General features: G+C 41.8%; 1 protein-coding gene across 1 annotated transcript in view; it reads right to left on the bottom strand.

Moving 5' to 3' along the window:
- Positions 1-6,737, bottom strand: part of LOC136373105 (uncharacterized) — a 90,001-nt gene that overhangs the window by 62,105 nt on the left and 21,159 nt on the right. The window lies entirely within an intron of this gene.

Genomic DNA, 6,737 nt, shown 5'->3' with positions numbered 1-6,737 from the left:
CCACTGACAGAGTCAGAATACAACCTGAGCAGGGTGATGGAAGCAGCCCAGGTGAGGTGGTCTTCCTGAAGCAGTGATCTCATGGAAAAGTCTGTTAGCTCTGGTCCTCTGGGGATGCAGTGGGTAAGGGCTGCCCGTACTGTCCCAAATCCCACCTTATATGCAGGTGAGAATGCTTGGCTCCTCCCCCTGGGCGGAGCATCTCACACTGGGATGATGAGTCATACAGAGGGACCTTGATGGCCCATTAAAGGGAGATAGCTCCTGGAGGGAGTTATCTATGAGTTCTGCAGCAAGGCATTGATGGGCCATTAACAGAGGGCACCCCAGAGGCAGGGGGGCCTGGGAAGAGCCCTGCTCCAACAACTGGATTCATCCGTTCATGAAGATGGTGATAGAATACTTTGTGCACATCCTATACTACAACCCAGGACACAAGCTGTTCATGGGTATAGGGTCTTAAAAGGCCAAGAGCATTTTCTGGTTTTTACAAGTTGTTTATAATATAAATGCATCAGTCTCCAAGGCAAGAGTTCTAAGCATGCAGTCTTACTTCAAGTTGCAATACCTTAAGTCCCAGTGGGGCATAGAGGCAGGCTAACAGATGTGGAGACCTTCGTGCCATTAAAGGAATTTCCAACTGCCCTTCCCTGGAAAAGTGAAGATCAAAGGTATCTCCGATGTAAAAAAGGCTTCTCCCCATGGATCCTTGCAGACATTGTGCAATGTTCTCCCCAGGTTTTGCAAGTCCGTAACCCGCCCTATGGTATCCCCTTTCCCTGTTTCCCCATTGGCTATGGGGTTTGTGATAATGTTCCTCTCTCTCCTATGGTCACTTGCCCCCTGCCCCTTGTACCACCCACGAACCTGAGACCCTATATAACTAAGAAAGACCACATGTTCACTCCCTTTGCCTCTGGATTCACCTTCAGCTCACTGGAATAAATGCTTGCTGGAAATTGATCTGGGGCTGGGAGCCTTCCGCCCCTCTGCCGAGACAGCCTGGTAACGTGTGTGGTTGTGTGAGCTTGAATTGCTGCCTGAATACTTACTTCCCAAGCAGTTTCTCTAGGGACAGACTGACTGGGATTTAGAAAGGCTGTAGCTTCACTCCAAAAAGAGACACTGTTACAAACAGACAGGTTCAACCTTGGGGGCAATAACTTATTCACAAGGAATCCCCGCCACAAGGAAAAGCAGATTCCTGGCCCAGAGTCCCGTTTCAAGCAGCGTTCTCTGCAGCAGTGGCCGCAGCAGCAAAGGCTTCTCCTGTAACAGCGGCAGCAGCAGCACCTGCACCCCCCAAGTGGTGACACCTGACAAAGTCCTGGGCATGGCCCCCTGGCCCCATTCTCTCTTGTGGATGGCAGCAGGATGGATCGATCATTGAAGAATGGATGAGTCGATGCCATTGAACCTGAAACGGGATTTTTATCCATGAACCATAAATGCATATTCATATCTTTATCTATAGGTTTTCCAAGTAACTAAGAACACAATTATAAAACATTCTTTCTACACCAATCTAAACCTAATTTTGAAAGTATGTAAAGCTATGAAAAACCGTGAAGGATGGTATCAATCCTCACAAAAACCCCTACACATATTGCATATCTATTAACGTAAAAGCTTCTATCATATAGCATACCTATTAATGTAAAAGGCTCTATCTCATTCATGTAAAAATTGTTCCTGTTCTATCTAGTATCGTGAACGAGGTTTTTGTTATGTCTAAAGTCAAGTTACCAGGCCTTAGGGCTCTGGGCTCTGTGCTAGTGACGCACACCCTAAGTCACCTGTGTCCCACTAGCTCCAGGCGGCACACCGGTGCTGTGCCAGGGTGGGGAACTGCCCTGGCATTGGCCTTGCCCTGGGCAGAACCTTAGAGCCACCAGCTCCAGGCCCCTGTGCTGGCTCCAAACTGGAGTGATGTCCCTTAACAGCGTTGTGGGCCAGGTGAAGGAGGAGAGGGAGGCTCTTGGTCTGAGGTTCCAGCAGGGCAGGTTTATTGCTGAAGGCTTCAGGAGCTGAAGAGAGCCGTGAGCAGGGGTGAACATGGTTTTTAAACAGGTGGAACAGTGGGTGGACACAACAGTATGACCAATCAGAATTCAACAGAGGAGGAGTGCAGGGAGGGACTTTGAAAGCCCATAACCAATGGGGTAGTAGAGGGGCTGGATACAATTTGAACTGACTACTAGGGCTTCCAGGATTAGGGGAATCCCAGAGAGGGGTCACAGCAAGGGGTTGGGATCACCAGGGATTGAGAGAGAGGGTTCTGGAAGAAGGGGTAGGATTAACTTGATAGAGAAAGGGAGGGAACTCAGGTACAAACCATTGGGAGAAACATGCACCACAACATGCTGGCCAGCAAATTCTTAAGGCACTTCTAGTCTGTTGACTTAAAACTAAACTCGAAACTTCTACTTCATATTTATGTGGCTTAATATATTTTAATTTCTCTGAGGGCTTTAAATCAACCCCTGTATCTTTCTCTCTCCCTGGGGACCGCAGGGGGCATGCCCTCCAAAATGTCTTCCTCTCTGTTGATTCATGTAGAATTCCCTAATAACTTTGTTAATTGTTGAGTGCATTGGAGCAAACAAGGCATCATGACTAGTTAAAATGTGCAATTCCATTTTTAGAATTTTTTTCTTCCATGATGTCAAATTCCATCCATCAAACAGGCTGTCTAACCAAGTCCCATCGTTAATTCCGGTTTTTGATACACCTTCCTTAAGTTGTTGTATGCTTCTGTGGATAGATTCTGAATGATCAGACAAATTCATACAACACGTTCCCTCAAAATCTTCACATCCATGTCCCTGTGCTAATAAAAGAAAAATTGCAGCCCTGTTTTACAAAATTGCATGGCTGTTACTTAATGCAAGAGAAGTAAAATTGAACTCCTTAGTCAGCCACGGCCCAGTTTACATCAGGTGTTAGGAGAGTAAGTTTTCCAATGTTACATGGTCCACCTACAGTATGTACCGGGATAGCAGGCTAAGTTCTATCTTCACATATAAAAATATTGGTCATGGCAATTGATAGGAAATGTTAATGACTGCAGACGGCACTAAAGCAGTATGATTACATCAAAAGGTCTGATTTTTATATATATCATGATAGAGAGAAACATCTTTACTTAAAGCTTGATTTTTTTCCTGTATAATTAAATTTGGCACAAGAGGTCATTCTTACAGAACCAAGGATTTCTAATTTTCGAGGTCCAAGAGATGCCGTGGGAAGGTGAGGAACCTACCAATCCCACGCATCTACTGGGGTCCAAGATTCTACATTGCTATTTCTACATATATATACCTTGCATGGCTTCATCAATTTCGTTCGGAATTGGCCACTCTTATACCAACTAAACTGGTGGAAAATGGTTTTTCTGGGCTTGTGTTAGACAAACATATACTATCTAAACCTGAAGCATTAGCTAAAGCTACCCAATCATTTGTTCTAGGTTGATTAATGGGTAGATCTGTGCTACTAAGAGCAACCAAAGCAAAAAAGTAAAAGCATAGCATCCAACTGATCCCCATGTTGACTATCAGAAGGTTCTACATTACTGCTGGTTCCTGCACTAAATCCCAGAGTTCACAGTCTCCTATGGCTGAAGCACCAGACAGCAGGTGCAAGCTGGGATCTCTGCACAGTTCATGTCTGTGTGCCCTCTTCTTTGCCTGCAGAGTGGTCAGCGTTTTTCTGTGCTTGATATGTCCCTCACATTCTTTGTTGGAATCCACCTGGGTTCTAAAGCTGCAGAAACAGAAGCAAGCCCCTTTGCCCCAAGTTAATAGAGAAAGTGTACCTTCAATTTGTCCTGTCTCTGGATTTCTGAGCTAAAGGATTTTCTTTTCATTTTCCCTGTGTACCAATGTAAAATTGTACTCAAAGATATATGCACTGACAGGGGGATATTTTGTATTTCTCAAAAAATGAGTATTTGGTAAGATCTGTTTACTATAATTGCAAGCTCTTCAATTCTCATGAGTTGACTGCTCCTGTAGATACAGGAGGTTGCACCAGCTGGTAGACTGAACATGTATTTATGTTTGCTTTAACTTGGTACCAGGAAATACAAACACTGCATAGGTGCATAGGTACTCTGAAAAAATGTGTGACTCTATTAAGAACTGATAGCGATCAGGAAAAATTCAGGCATAACAATTAAGAATATTTCAGATGACAAGCATAATTAATGGTTGTTAATGATAACACATGTGAAATCAGATCATTATTAATTACTAAAATACTGTACTATCATCTCAGAGACTGCAAACAGCTTATGGAATCTTTTTCCAGTGAGGACCAGGACACCCTTTCCGAAACCCTGGCAAGGTGCTCTGGTCCACTCCATTGATTGGTCCAGCTGTTGTATTTATAAGGTCAAATTGCCAAGTCAGGCAGACTCGCAGCGCCAAGTGCAAAATGCAAAAAAATCAGAGCGTGTTGGCAGAACATCTGCCCAGATAAAGTGAAGGGTCTGGCCAGGACTCAAGCTCTAAGCTGGAGTGATGTCCCTTAATACATTTTTTAAAACGAGGCTCTTAACAATAGCAGTTATAAAATGCTTAAACAGTTAAAAAATAAAAGAAAGGATCTTGAAGTGACATGTGTCTTTTGGATAATTAAGAAAAGGATATTAAGGCATATTTTAAAAAATCAGCTGTAAGTAAGGAGAATGAACAAATTTACATCATATAATTAATTTATAAACACTAATCATCTTAGGAAGTTGAAATAACACCCTTTTAAGTTATAATATACTTATGACCTACAAAAACCTCCCACTAAAACTGCTTACAACCAATAACAGCCATGATGTGAATTTGTGAAATTGTAACAAGCAATAAACCCTTTCATGAAACCATGGATGTGGTAAACTGCATCTTCTTCCATCCCCAAATAGGTGTTTACCAATATTTCATCACGGCTGTTTCAGTCTAAGTGTCTTATCTCTAAAACTAATTAAACTTCGCAAATAAGATGAACATATTTTAACAAAACTTCAGGTAATTCTAAAATCAAATAATACTTAAGCTCAATATGAATAAATGTTGACAGTTTTAAATTATATGAAAGAATTTATAAATTATATGAGTTTAATAAAACTTACATATAATAAAACCTTCAATTAATAGGATATAGACTTAACATCATCTGAATTCTATAAAACTTAAACTTGTCAAATCTTAAAAATAACCTAAATTTAACAGGACCCCAACTTAACAGAACTTGAAACAACATAATTTAACTAAGCAATACTTAGCCTATACTTAACCTAAAGCACACAGAAATTAATCTTAATATTGACAGAATAGTAAAATATCGCTTAACTCAGACATAAATATACTAAGTGACTCCAATCAAAATTTTACTCTATTTTACTCCCCATTGTGATAGTAAATCTTTTCCCCATATTGTGATACGTTTCTGTACAATGAAGGGGCAAATACCTGCTTCAGGTGCTTTCACTGTAATCATGTATCGACTTTGTAGACATCCAGTGGCTCTCCCAATTTCTGCAGGAGGATCTAAAGGTGTCGCTTGGATCTTTTCAGCCTTCTGATGTCTCCACTGTTGTACTAGAGTTTTCTCACAAACTTCCAAGCGATGTTGTGGCAACTGCCTTTCTTGTTTTGAAAAGTGTTCCGGATGTTTTCACTTTCCTCTCTGAAGAAGAGCAATTCATAGACTTCTAGTTTGGCCAGTGGGGTCAGAGAGGTGTCAACCTCATTGCCCAATCGCTGATCAAACTCCAAAAACTATATAAATCGAAATCCCAAACAAGCGTCTTTCTTTTTTGCCACGACCCTGACTGTGAGTGTCCTTCTTTCTGTGTCTGCCTAGCGACATAAAGGTGTCACTAAAGTCCAGCCCCTTGGCCAGCACAGATGAGAAATCACTGTTACCTGTGCTCCGGAATCCAAGAGACCTGTAACTCTGATTGTTTTGTTAATACAGATCAGACTACAAGTTCGGTATTGTTCTTTTTGGTAGTGGCTACTTTCCCTACGACTGGACTGAAGGAGCCCGGAAGGGATGCTAGACAGAGGTTTTCCATTTACATCCAGCTTGGAGCAGCACTGATTGGCATGGTGTCTTTCCTTTTTACATCTTGGACAGCAAAAAGGTGGGTTTGAGTTTTGTGCTGGCTCTGGGCAAACCTTTGATATGTGTCTGGGTTTCCAACATCAGAAAGACAGTCTCTTGTCATTCTGTGATGTTTTCTTGTTTTGCTGAAGTGCTGAGCTGAGGACTTCAAGGGCTTTTACAGATTTTTCACCCCTTGCTTCTGCTTCAAGTGTTACCCTAGGAGCAGCAATAGTTTTTGTAATGGATTGTGAAATTTCTTTTTCTCTACAAATCTAGATCATTTGATGTAAAGAAGGCTGTAGATCATGCAAGGCTTTAATTATTTGTTTACTTTCTTCACTAGTATTAACAAAGGCAAAATTTTGAAGCAGATAAAGACATGCCAGGTCATCCTTGCATTGTCTCTCTATTGCATCTATCAGGCAATCTACAAATGTAAGAAATGGCTCTGATGTTCCTTGCTTTATTTCTGTAGAAGTCCTTTCAGGGATTCTCACTAGCTGAGTCAACAGCAGAGCTTTGCAAACAGCATTTTCAGTGTGTTCATGATTCAGTGGTTCCCGCCTTGATTGACACCCCCTCTGGCATCCATAACTGGCCAAACTAAAAGCAGTTCTTCAGCCAAATTAAAG

This window comes from Sylvia atricapilla, chromosome 31 (assembly GCF_009819655.1).
Source record: "Sylvia atricapilla isolate bSylAtr1 chromosome 31, bSylAtr1.pri, whole genome shotgun sequence".
In the NCBI taxonomy this organism is placed as follows: Eukaryota; Metazoa; Chordata; class Aves; order Passeriformes; family Sylviidae; genus Sylvia; species Sylvia atricapilla.
The sequence above is the reverse complement of the archived record's forward strand: the minus strand, read 5'-3'. Positions and strand labels throughout refer to the sequence as shown.